At 33.9% G+C, this 13887-nt stretch overlaps 1 pseudogene; it reads right to left on the reverse strand.

Moving 5' to 3' along the window:
• Positions 1–457: 457 nt before the first annotated feature.
• Positions 458–8535, reverse strand: LOC125850457 (acyltransferase Pun1-like; annotated as a pseudogene).
• Positions 8536–13887: the final 5352 nt, after the last annotated feature.

Raw genomic sequence — 13887 nt, forward strand, 5'->3', positions numbered from 1 at the left:
ATCAATTATTTGAATCGTCAAAAGTTAGTTGGGTTAATACATTGAGTTTTGGGATAAAACCAATCGGTCATGTTATACTACTAGGTTATTTAGCTAATTTTTAAGGAATCGTATATATTGTATAGTCGTTAATAGCTGACAAATGTATTCTATGGTATAGTCGTTCATCAAAATAATAGCTAATAAATGTGTTACATACTATAGCCGTCAATCAAAATAAGAGCGAAAAATGTGTTATTTCATGAATATCTTTCATTCATCTATTGATCTAAAAATATCTTTAAATCTATTTTTTTTTACTCAAAAATACTTCTTAAAATAATACTCAACAAACAATAATGTGAAAGCATTAGATTGTCCTTTTCCCATAGATACTATTATTTTTTATATATTATTATAGTTGAGAAATTCAAAAAGGGTTACACAAGAATTAATAATTTCTTCACTTGCAATAATTTTAGTAAGCTATGCAATAATTCTCTTCCTCATCATGAACATCATCATCATTAACATGAGTAGCAAATTGGAGAAGGTCCTTGTCTTGTTCAAAAATGGATATTTGTTGTTGATTCAAGTTGATAAACACTTCAATTCCTTTACTTTGATCATGTGTATTCATCAAGAATAACATATTGTTAAATGGAGCACTTGCCATGTTTGCTCTACTAGGCCTCCCCCATCCAAAATCAAAATCTTGATATGGCATGTTACAGATGCTACTACAACGATACACATCGTGACATGAACTCTTCTGAAGATACGATTGAGCATCCTTTGTTCTTGTATTAACTTTATTTGTGTATTCCAACATTTCTGATATCCATGTGTCCTTTTTGAAATTATCTTTGTTAGAAAGCTCAAGTTTGGACTTTCTTATATCAGATACTAACTTTGGTAACCTAAGGTCTTGTAGGTTATATGTTGGTGTGGAGAACTCGGTGAGAATATTTCCTATTGTGGTGGTTGATTGTATTGAAGGTGGAATTGTTTTTCGTAAATCTGATACCAAGACCAATTGAGATGAAGAATCATTACTACTATTACCAATATTTGATAAGTCATAAGTTTGCACCTGCAGTTGCTGCACATTTGTAAAAAAGTGCACTTACAACCTCAGTTGTTGTTGGATTTTGAACGGTTGATGATTTATCAGAAGAAATGGAAGCTTTGAGTTTTCTTATTTTGGATTTAGATAAGAAAAACCTCTTTTCAAAGTCGATACTATCTTGTGTATTTGGCTCAACCATAACTGGAAAATCTAGAGGACCATCAAGTCGTGATGGTATTAATGAATCTTGGACATAATAAGGGGCACATGTTAATTCTCCATTTGGATATTTTCGAGTTAACGTAGCCTAATCCTTTAGAAAGAAGAATGCACTACGTGCATCACCCACCTTATGTGACATGCAGACACTGACTGCTATTCCTCCACACTCAAAACTAAATACACCAACCTTTTAATATAATATATGTATATATAGACATAGAACACCAACCTTTAATACTAGCAAAAACGTTTAAACAAAACTTATAGCTTTCTCCTTTTTTTTTAAACAAAAAAGAGTCAAAAGGCTATGTGAAATTAATGGTCAAATTTGGACTACCATACTGTATCTTTTTTTTTAAGTCATCACAGGCAGGTGTACCATTTCTTATTTCAAGGTGAGGTGGATGAAAAAACCTATAATCTCTTGGTTCATTTTTATTTGTTCGCATTTGACTTAATATATTTATAAAAAATAATATAATAATTTTATTATATTATTCAATTAGTTTTTTTTTGATAAAATACTATATTTTCCTATTAATTTTAGCCATCTCACTCATCGAGAGATAAATTGAAAATAATTAGTATTTAATAATTATAAGATAAATAAATATAAAATAATAAATTGACTTTGATTTTTTAAACTTAGATATAAACTTTTAGAATAGTTAACATGTAAAAAGTGGACGGAGAGAGGGTATAAAACATTGCCGCAAATTTGATTTCTTAATTCAATTTCAAATTTATAAATTCCACCATTCATTAAATAATGCGTAAACTTGACTTTTTCTATATTTTTATTGTTTCTTTTTGCATTTTCTCAACGTGATATGATATAATACAAGGTAATACATATGCATATATAATATACTATAACTACTGCAAAAAAGTTAAACATGTTAAAAACCTTATATTTGCTTTAATTATCAGTGTGAATATGGGATCCTGTTTCCACAATAACATAATTGGAGTTATAAATACTATTTTTTTTTTTATAGTTTGTCGCTAATCATCATTAAATAAAATTAGTGATGAATTTTAATATTGAGAAAATGACAAAAGATCCCTTATGCTTGAGGGTTAGGTTCGAAATTATAATTTCTGAAAAATACTTATCAAACGAGTTATTGATAGCTACTCAAATACACTTTTATTATGATGTGACATTATCTATTTTAGATCGAACAACCATGAGCTTATTTATTCACTTAAAAAAAAAACAAATGACCATTAAAAAACAAAAAAACAAATAGTGATTCCATGATTATTTTCTTAATCCAGTTATAATAGGGCATTTTAAAATGAACAACTTTCATATATAGCAAACACAAAATTCATATTTGTATGCTATAACAAAGTTTGCATAATTGTGCTCCATAGCAAACATAAATATGTATATTTCGCTATACATATACAAAAGAAAGCAATTGTATAATTTGTTTTGGTATACATATACAAAAAGGTCAATTGTATAAAGTGAGAGAGCAGAGGCGTATTCAGGATTTATAGATAATGGGTGCACTATTACAAAAAGGTAGATCTAAGACATAAATTTGATCGGTTAGATTCTTTTTACTGAAAACCATTAAAATTTTAAAATCATAGGTCCAAAATTAACTTTTATTTATCCAAACCAGTTACAAAATCTTAGAAAGAAAACTAAAACAAGATAGATAAAAAATTCAAATTTCTAACCTCACCTAGAGAGGTGCACCCAATCATCATCGTACTACATTATATGATACTTCGAGTCTGGGTTCACACATCTATATTTAAATATTTTTTAAAAATATAACACTACTATATATGATTTCGAAAGGGGACCATGGGTTCACGTGAACCCGGTGACCCCCTCCTGTATACGCCCCTGTGAGAGAGGCGAGTGAGCGAACAAGATCTGGGAGAGTGGCGAGCGAGATCTGGGAGAGGGGAACGAAAATATATGTATATATACAATTTTCTCTCGCTTTATACAAACACAAACGCATTTTATACAATTTGCGTTTTTTGTATAAAGTGAGAGAGGCGAGTGAGAGAGCGAGATCTGGGAGAGTGGCGAGCGAGATCTGGGAGAGGGGAGAGAGGGAAACGAAAATCTATGTATATTTATAATTTTCTCTTGCTTTATATAAACACAAACGCATTTTATACAATTTGCGTTTTTTGTATAAAGTGAGAGAGGCGAGTGAGAGAGCGAGATCTGGGAGAGTGGTGAGCGAGATCTGGGAGAGGGGAACGAAAATATATGTATATATATAATTTTCTCTCGCTTTATACAAACACAAACGCACTTTATACACTTGCATTTGTATAAAAAATGAGAGAGGCGAGGGAGAGAACGAGAGTGGCGAGCGAGATTCACCAGGAGAGAGGTGAAATAGCAATAATTTGCTATGAGGCTCAATTAAATCAAACTATATTTATAGCATTTAATTTGAATTAATAGTTTGCTATTATATACAATTTTCCATTTTAAAATTAAAGAATCAATAATAAGAAGACAATAAAATACACATTTTTGTTCAATTTTGCATATTTTAAGTTTTTTTTTTCTTTTTTCATATATTATTGAAACAACCCGGGAATCTCCCGCCCAAAATCAACTAGCACCTGTAGCAAATTGAAGATTTTTTGGGTTGTAAGTTGGTGAAATTGAAGTTTTGGAAGCTTTCTCATATTTGGGGTTTTTTCATCAAAAGAGGTAAAATTGTTCAATAAAAAGTACTTTCTCATTTATTTTTATTTGTTCCAAATTGACTTGACACACTCGTTAAAAAAAGAAATCAATAGAATGACAATTTGAATATAATAGAGGGATAAGGTACATACCCCTAGAATATAATCGAAATCCCAGAGACACACCTGAATTAAACTAAGGTTCTATTACCTCCTTGAATCCATTTTTTTTTTGTAATTTTGTGCACGTTTTTGCCTTACGTGACATTCAAATATCTCCACACGCCTCAATTGCGTGAAGTCGCGGAGTGTGCCACGTAAACCAAAAGGTGTAAAAATTACAAAAAAATAAGTTCAAGGGTAATAGGACCTTAATTTAGTTTAAGGCGTGTCTCTAAGATTTCGGTCATAGTCTAGGGGATACTTGTGCTTTAACCGTATAATAAATTCAATATTTTGGGTATTTTTTTACCCCTTCTTCCAAGGAACTCCCTCTTATAATTACTTTAGTTAATAACAAGGTAAATTATGAACTAAGTAATAAATTATACATTGATTTTCTAAACTGGACAAGTAATAGTGGACGGAAGGAGTATTTGAATTTGATAGTATTGTATCAAAGAATTCCACGTTTCGCCTTTGCTGAGTTTTGAACGTGAGATCTCATGATTTTGAATGCACTTCATTGACCATCATATAGAGTGATGTTAGTTATCTCTTCTGAAATGCTTCAGACTCTGTTAATAAATATCATCGAATTCCACGTTTCACCTTTGCTGAGTTTTGAACTTGAGATCTCATGATTCTGAATGCACTTCATTGACCATTAGGTCACATATTGAGTGATGTTAGTTAGCTCCTCTGAAATGCTTCAGACTCTCTTAATAAATATCATTAGCTCATCATATGTATTTATATCTCTGATGTACAGGCAAAATCCAAAGCTAATATGAAGTCTAATGTGTATATACATGTGATATTTTTGATAATGAATATATATGGTAACATTCTGTTTACTTTGAAGTAGTTGTGTAATCCAAACTTTGGAGGCAAAACTGAGAATACTTCCATGTATGCTTCTCGTAGGCTCTCCTACAGTGGCAAGGTTCTAATCGAGGAGGAAAGAGCAGCTGAAAACGTCTATATCAAGGTGATATTCAGTTGTTCTTATAACACTACCCATATTGGGTGGAAACAGGTTTTTCCGCAACTAAATATGGCACTATTGCAATAATAAACTAATCGGAAACAACCTCTCTATCTCTACGAGGTAGGGGTAAGGTCTGCGTATATTCTATCCTCTCCAGACCCCGCTTGTGGGATTACACTGGGTATGTTGTTGTTGTTGGTACAGTAAAAGGAAAAAAAAAGCTATTTCTTAGTCTATGTTTTGTAGTTTGGCAAAGTTGCATGTTCCTTACTTTTTGGAGGTAAGTCAGTTTTTGGAAATGTTTTCCTTCATACCAAACACACTCTTAATTGAAAAGTCCTCACAATTCGAATTAAGGAATTCCTTTCTCCGTTAGTGATGCAATTATCAGCCGTTTGATCTTTGAGATTTCTGAGGTAATACTTCTTTCCTTCAAATTACCGTCTATGTGTTTGTGTACAATCTCTCAAGCACTGTATGGTCCTATTATGACGGTACAAAATTTGATATTTGATAATGCACAAACTAATGTTTAGTTTTGAGTTATTCAATTTTCATTTACATAGGAAGGTTTCAATTTTTTAATTTCAACACGATGCAGCTGGCTGCTGTGGATGAGTTTTGACTTGAATAATAATGCTGAGGCAGTTTCTGTTTCACAGTTTACTACTGGAAGAACTTTTTTATCTTACAATTGCATATTTCAAATTGTGAGAAGCTACTGCTCTTTCGTGAAATCTTATTGTAATCGGGAAATGAGATAGGTGGATAGAAGTAGATTCTGAACTCACAAAATCTTAATGGTTTAATAAATAAAAAAAATAAAAAATGTTGAATCATCAAGTTGGAGAATGGTGAAGTAGTACTGATAACAGCTTGCTTGGATGTTTATTACCTGTCGTTTTATAATGCTATCATATCGTATCGTATTGTATTGTTTTGTGAATAGAGTATCTCCTATCATTTCCGATAAAGGTCTTCCCCTAACCCCTTTAAGTTCTCGTAATCATTAATTGCTATCCCTCTCTCTGAAGTATGTATGTATGACGTCCGTTGCTTGAACCATGTTTACACTTGAGACAGGTAAAGACTGGACTAAGTGTCAAGTTCCCATCTAAAAGGATCGGTGGTGTACTTATCTAAAGATGAAGTTTTTGCTACTAGGAACAACATTTTTCGATATTCTAAGGTCATTGATGCATTTCGAAATTTTTTTGAAGTGTTTTTAGGTATTTTTCTTGATTTTTATATTTTCGAACATTTACGAGGAAAAAATTATTTTTTTGTTATTTTTCGGACAGTTACGAAAAAGAATAAAATTTGGATCACTTTTTAGTTTCGATATTCTAAGGTCATTGGTGCAATTCGAAATTTTTTTTGAGGTTCTTTTTGGAACTTTTCTTGATTTTTATAATTTCGGACATTTACGAAAAAAAAATAATTTTTTTGTTATTTTTCGAACAGTACTTTAGATAACCTGCCAGTTATTTTTGGAAACTTGTCTATTAGTTCGTTTCAGTTCATTGATCCATTTATTATTGCAGGAGTTGTTCAATCAGCTTGCGGAATCACTAGGAAGAGCATGAATGTTCGAAAAATTGAAATCTCTATTCAACAATGAGGTAGCTTTTGCCTATTCCTTGTAAGGAGACTACCTCAAGCATGCAAAGCAAAATATTTGAAGGAAGAATTTCAAACACAATTCTTTTTTATTAATCTGTGCTTATCGTCGAGTTTCTAACTGCACTGCATTTTATATGTAATATACTGATGACTCTTGTCATTTTTCAAATCTATCTGTATTTGTGCCTTTTTTTTGGCCGGGGGGGAGTCCACCACATCTGTCAATTAGAGCTCGGACATCAGAGTTTCATCAGAGATGTCGTTAAAACTATGGTAGATTGTAATTCAGCATCAGCTTCTGAGATTATATCCATCAGAGATGAATTGGCATTGCTTCATTCATCATGAAAAAATGCTTATGAACTATGACATAGTCAAACTATTTCACTTGGCAGTCAGTTCCGGAATCACTTTTATAGTGAAATAAAATATGTCGATTGGCTAAGAGTTCTAACACTTTTTTTTACTTCTGTTTTCAGTTTGGTTTTATTTGAGTAAGGAGGTTGTGATTTCGGAGTCACTGCCGTCTACATTATCTTCCTTGAGATGAAACATGCCAAGCTACAAATGCAACAGGCAACTCTAATAGAACCCAAAGGTACAAGAGAAAATAAGTTGTTTAATGTAACACACAATAGATCATACTGTACATTATGGTTAGATTATAAAGAAAAAAAATTAACTTTTTCATTGTCAAGTTTCCAATATGGCTCAATGATTATTTGAGAAGGTAAAAGTTTTGAACGTCTCTTTGCTCAAGTCGAGAAGGGAAAGTTGTTCAATCTTTAAGTGGTATTTATTCTCATGTGATTGAACATTAGGACAATGGCTCGGACGGCTTTAAAACGTGTCACTTGGGTCTAAGGCTTGCTTCTTCATATACTCTGCATCTCTCCTATGTTTTGTTGATGTGGTATGTGAGAAATATATGGGACAAATATTAATGAATTGTTGTTCTAATTATTACATAGAGAACCCTATTTTTAGACACTATATAATACAATTCCTTACCAAATAGGAGACTATAAACTATTCCTATTTTGTGTAGGATTGTGTTTGCCTATTCTATTCTAACACTCCCCCTCAAGCTGGTGCATACAAATTATATGTACCTAGCTTGTTACAAATGTAATTAATACGAGGACCGGTGAGGGACTTGGTGAAGATATCTGCAAGTTGATCATTTGACTTCACAAATTTGGTCTCTTACAAAGTGACAATCAATCTCAATGTGCTTAGTCCTCTCTTGAAACACTGGATTTGATGCAATATGAAGGGCCACTTGATTATCACACACAAGTTCCATATGACCGGTTTCTCCAAACATCAGTTCTCCAAGCATCTGTTTGATCCAAACTAGCTCACAAGTTGCTATAGCCATTGCTTGATATTCTGGTTCTGCACTAGATTGAGCAACCACACTTTGTTTCTTACTCTTCCATGACACCAAATTACCTCCAACTAAAATACAATATTCGGATGTAGAATGTCTATCAAAGGGCGATCCTGCCCAATCAACGTCTGTATATCTGGTGATATGCTCATGGCCTTGATCCTCAAAGAGTAGTCCTTTACCAGGAGCTGACTTTATATATCGCATAATACGAACAATTGCATCCCAATGACTATCACAAGGAGAAGTCATAAACTGACTTACAACACTCACAGGAAAAGAGATGTTCGGTCTAGTCACTGTGAGATAATTCAACTTTCTAACTAACCATCTATACCTTTCAGGATTACCGAGTTGCTCCCCCTGTCCTGGAAGGAGTTTAACATTCGAATCCATAGGAGTGTCAATAGGTTTACATTCCATTATTCATGTCTCCTAAAAAATGTCTAAAGCATACTTGCGTTGAGAAATAACAAGACCTGATCTAGACTGAGCAACCTCAATACCAAGAAAATACTTCAGTCTGCCGAGGTCTTTAGTTTGGAAATGCTGAAAAAGATACTACTTCAAATTAGCGATTCCAACTTGATCATTGCCGATGATAATGATATCATTAACGTAAACAACCAAATAAATACACATATTTGGTTTTGAATGCCGATAAAACACAGAGTGATCAGCGCCACTACGAGTCATGCCAAACTCCTAACTTACTGTGCTGAACTTTCCAAACCAAGCTCGATGAGACTGTTTTAGACCATAGAGTGACCGACGCAATAGATATACAAGGCTACTAGACTCCCCCTGAGCAACAAAACCAGGTGGTTGCTTCATATAGACTTCTTCCTCTAGATCACCATGCAGAAAAACATTCTAAATGTCCAAATGAAGAAGAGGCCAATGATGAACAACAACCATAGATAGAAAAAGACGGACTGATGCTATTTTGGTCACATGAGCAAAAGTGTCACTATAATCTAGCCCAAATATCTGAGTATACCCTTTAGCAACAAAGTGAGCCTTAAGCCGATCGACTTGACCATTTGGACCAATTTTGACCGCATAAACCAAATGATAACCAACAGTAGACTTACCAGTAGGAAGGGAGACAAGCTTCCAAGCACCACTCGAATGTAAAGCAGACATCTCATCAATCATAGCCTGCCTCCATCCAGAATAAGAAAGTTATTCTCCTCTAGTCTTAGGGATGGAAATAGAGGACAAAGTTGATACAAAGGCATAATGGGGTGAAGATAAACGATGATAGCTCAAGAAAGAATAATGTGGATTAGTATGTCGAGTAGATCGTATACCTTTTTGAAGTACAATCGATTGACTAGCAGGAGACAAGGCCGCAGTGGGAGCAAGGTCCGGCGCATGACATGAATCATTTGAGACTATTGCTGGACGTGGACGCCGATGGTAAGTTAGGAGTGGTGGCACTACAACTGGAGATGGAGAAGATACTGTAGGTCCCTCAAAATTCGGTACAGACAAGACCTGAGGTATGGGCAAGACCTCAGAGATATCAGGATGATCAGAAGATGTGTAGTAAGGTTGAGATTCAAAGAATGTTACATCGGCAGACATAAGATATAGGCGGAGATCATATGAATAGCAACGATAACCTTTTTGAACTCGAGAGTAACTAAGAAAGACACATTTAAGAGCACGATGGGCTAATTTATCTTTCATGGGGTTAAGTTATGAACAAAACATGTGCTCCCAAATACACGAGGATGGATAAAATAGAGATATGACTGAGGATATAGTATGGAATGTGGAACCTGATTCTGAATAGAAGATGAGGGCATTCTATTAATTAAATAACGAGATGAAAGGACTGCATCGCCCCAAAAACGCAGCGAAACATAGGATTCAATGAGAAGAGTGCGAGCAGTCTCAATGAGATGCCTATTCTTTCTTTTCGCTACACTATTTTGCTGAGGAGTGTATGGACAAGATATTTGGTGAATAATTCCTTGGTCAGACATAAACTCCTGAAACTGGGATGATAAGTATTCTAAGGCATTATCACTACGAAAAGTACGAATAGAAACACCAAACTGATTTTTTATTTCAGCAAAGAAACTTTTAAATATAGAAAATAACTCAGAACGATCTTTTATTAAGAAAACCCAAGTACATCTCGAATAATCATCAATGAAACTAACAAAATAACGAAATCCTAAGATGGAACTGACTTTACTAGGACCCTAAACATCATAATGAACTAATGAAAAAATAGACTCTGCGACCTTCAGTACCACGTGGAAATGTGGCACGAGTGTGTTTCTCAAGTTGACACGACTTACAATCTAATTTAGATAAACTAGGCACCATCTGTTGCAGTTTAGGTAGACTCGGATGTCCCAAACGTTTGTGAATGAGGTCTGGAGGATCTATAACAGAGCATGCTGTGAAGGAATTTGAAGAGGTAAGATAGTAAAGGCCTTGTGATTCATGTCCTGTGTCAATCGTCTGTCTCGTACTGTGGTCCTGCATGAAAAAAAAATCATCAAAAAAGGTTATGCCACAATGGACACGTGTCAAACGACTAACAAATGCCAAATTAAAAGTAGAACCAGGGACATAAAGAATAGAGTCTAGAGTGACAGAAGATAGGGGTGTGGCTTTTCCAACCCTTTTTGGTTTTGTTTGTATCCTATTGGCCAAAGTAATAACATGAAGAGATTGTGAATAAACAATATCTGACATAAGTGATTTGTTACCAGAAACATGATCAGAAGCGCCCGAGTCCATGACCCATGATCCATGGGTATTAGACTATGAAACACAAACAAACGAATTACCCTCAACAACAACTTCATGTTGAACAACCGAAGCTACTTGTGGAGACGTTTGCTTACTTGCTCAATATTGAAGGAACTCATCATATTCTGTTTGAGCAATATGAGCATTATGGGATGGTCGATCAGATGGAGCAACAAATGTTTCTTGTGAAGATGCATGCTTACTTGCACGATTATGAAGGAACTCATTATATTCCTTTAGAGTAACATGATTATAACTGGGTGGTGGACCATGCAAATTATTACATATGTCACGAGTGTGTCCAGACTTATAACAATAACTACACTTGGATCGAGGTTTTCCAAGATGACCTCCTCCTCGTCGATTCTCCATAGATTGATATGCTCGTTTTTCTATGATTTGAGATGCAAGAGCATATGAGTTAATGGCCGGTGATGAAACTACTTTGTGGCTGGGAGGCGCGGCAAGACAAAGTAGACGAGAGAATAATTCATCAACTGTAGGAATGGTAGGACTAGCTAAAATCTGATCATGCACTGAATCATGGTCAGTAGAAAGTCCAGCAAATGTAAGAAATAGAAGCAACGTCTGTCTGTGTTCTTGTTGTTTGTCCACATTTGTAGTGATTGACATTAACGTGTCAAATTCCTCCATGACTGCTTGTACTTGACCTAAGTAAGTAGACATATCAGATTCTTGTTTCTTTAAGCTAGTAATTCTAGCTATCACATCATAGAATCGAGATATCTCATTAGTATATAAAGCACGAGCCTTTTCCCAAACTGAATAACATATTTGGGATGAGCAAAACAAGGGCATCAACTTGGAATCGATAGATCATCATATGAGACTACATAATTAAGCATCAACCTTCTCCCATTGTGCTTTGACTTTATTATCTATCTTACTAGCCTTTGCCTTTTCATCTACCACACAAATATTGTTGGTTAAGTGATCTTGAAAGCCTTGCCCCTTGCACCATAACTCAACCAAGGAAGCCCAAGCTAAATAGTTTGAGCTTCCCATTAATGGTTTTGAAGTGATCATAGCACTTGAACTACCTATATTCTTGGAGCCAAAAATATCAATCCCTAAAGACATATTATGAATTTAGAGAGAGAGAAAAAAAACAAACAAGGATGGTCGGAATCTGGAAAAAAGAAGAAGGGTGCAGTCGCTGAAAATTAGGTCTGACTGCCCGAAATTGGTCGGAATAAGAAAATAAATATACAGTCTGCCTCGAAATGGAAAGGCGACCTCAATGAAAACCAAATTGGTCGAAAAAATTGACCGAAAAGTGTCGCACGCGCCAACGCGTGACGCACGTGGTGACGTGAACCTGGAACTATCGGTGGCGCGTAGGGGCACATAACAAGGTGAAGCTCAGAGGAGCCAACTGGGGTTTGCTCGCCTGAGTGTTTCCGCACCTCATGGTGGTGTGGGTTTTCGCACAACACTTGTAAAACAAGACAACAATGCAAACTAGTCGTTACAGTCACCAGATTCTGACTTTTATTATTATTATTATTATTATTATTATTATTTTATGGTAAGTTTCTCACCAATGCTCTGATATCATGTGAGAAATAAATGAGAAAAATATTATTGAATTGTTGTTCTAATTATTACATAGAGAACCCTATTTTGTGTAGGATTGTGTTTACCTATTATATTCTAACATGGTACATGCCTAATGGTGTTACAATGACGTCCTTCATTAGTCTGGAATTGTCAATTAACGGAGGGAAAGTTCAGCACCTATCATGTGGATTTCTTTTTTATTTGCTATTCGGTGTTCGATATCTGTATTGGGGCCTCACTAAATTTGAATCCGCGCCCATATGGAGGTTAAAAAGCTCCCCAACAAAGACTCCATATCCCAAGCACGAACCCCACTATTTCTGATTATGCATAATGGAGTTCTTACCAATTCATCAGAACCTTTGTTGGTTCCTCCAAAATAATCCCTATCATGGTATTCACTTTCTTTTCCTTTCTCTTTATAAAAATATCTCCCATTATGAATTTTCGTGAAAAGGGCAGATCATAATCATCTTGAGCATATCCGCCCAATAATCGAATCCTACTTTCTTAGAATTATATTACTCACTAGGTAATGTTGCCCGTGCTATGCACGGACCCAATAATATAAATGGTATGTTTTGGGGCTAATAACAGAGATTTTGAAGCGATTGTTTGCGTGGATAAAGGAATAATTTTTTTTATCACAAACTTGTACTTCAAGGCACAATAAGACTATCCACATACAACATTTTTGAAATATTTTATGTTGTCAATTATCATTATTTATAGTATTTTTACGATAGATTTACTTAAAGAATGAGTGGAAATTTTTGTATTTTTTTAAAAACATATTTTATGTTGTCAATTATCATGATTTATAATATTTTTACGCATTTTTTAAATATAAAAAACCCAAAAAAAAATAAGACAAATAAATTAAAATGGACCCAATATATGTTATTTTTGTTGTCTCAATTTATGTCACACAAATAAAATTTGGAGAGTCATCCAAATTTTAATTTTTTTTTAAAAAATGTTTTAAGTTATTAATTATTGTGATTTATAATATTTTGATGTAACTTTCAAATAACTAACATTACTGGTCACTTTGTCCTAATTTATGTGATATGGATAAAATTACAAAATTAACCCTTTTAAAATTTCTTTCAGATATTTTAAGTTGTTAATTATTATTATTATTTATAATACTTTTTTGGTAATTTTAAAATGATATGTGTTATTTTTTCTGTCCTAATATACGTGAGCCTGAAAGAATTCTGAGAGTGAACCTATTTTATTATATAGCTTTTAAATATTTTAAATTGGTAATTATTGTAATTTTTAATGCTTTTTAAGTCATTTGTAAATGATATATGTTGCTTCCTTTGTCCCATTTTATATAGTATAAATAAAATTCCCAAAACCAACTAAAATTTTAATATATTTTTTAAAATATTTTAAATTATTAATTATTGC

The sequence above is a fragment of the Solanum stenotomum genome, unplaced genomic scaffold (genome assembly GCF_019186545.1).
Source record: "Solanum stenotomum isolate F172 unplaced genomic scaffold, ASM1918654v1 scaffold17211, whole genome shotgun sequence".
NCBI lineage: Eukaryota > Viridiplantae > Streptophyta > Magnoliopsida > Solanales > Solanaceae > Solanum > Solanum stenotomum.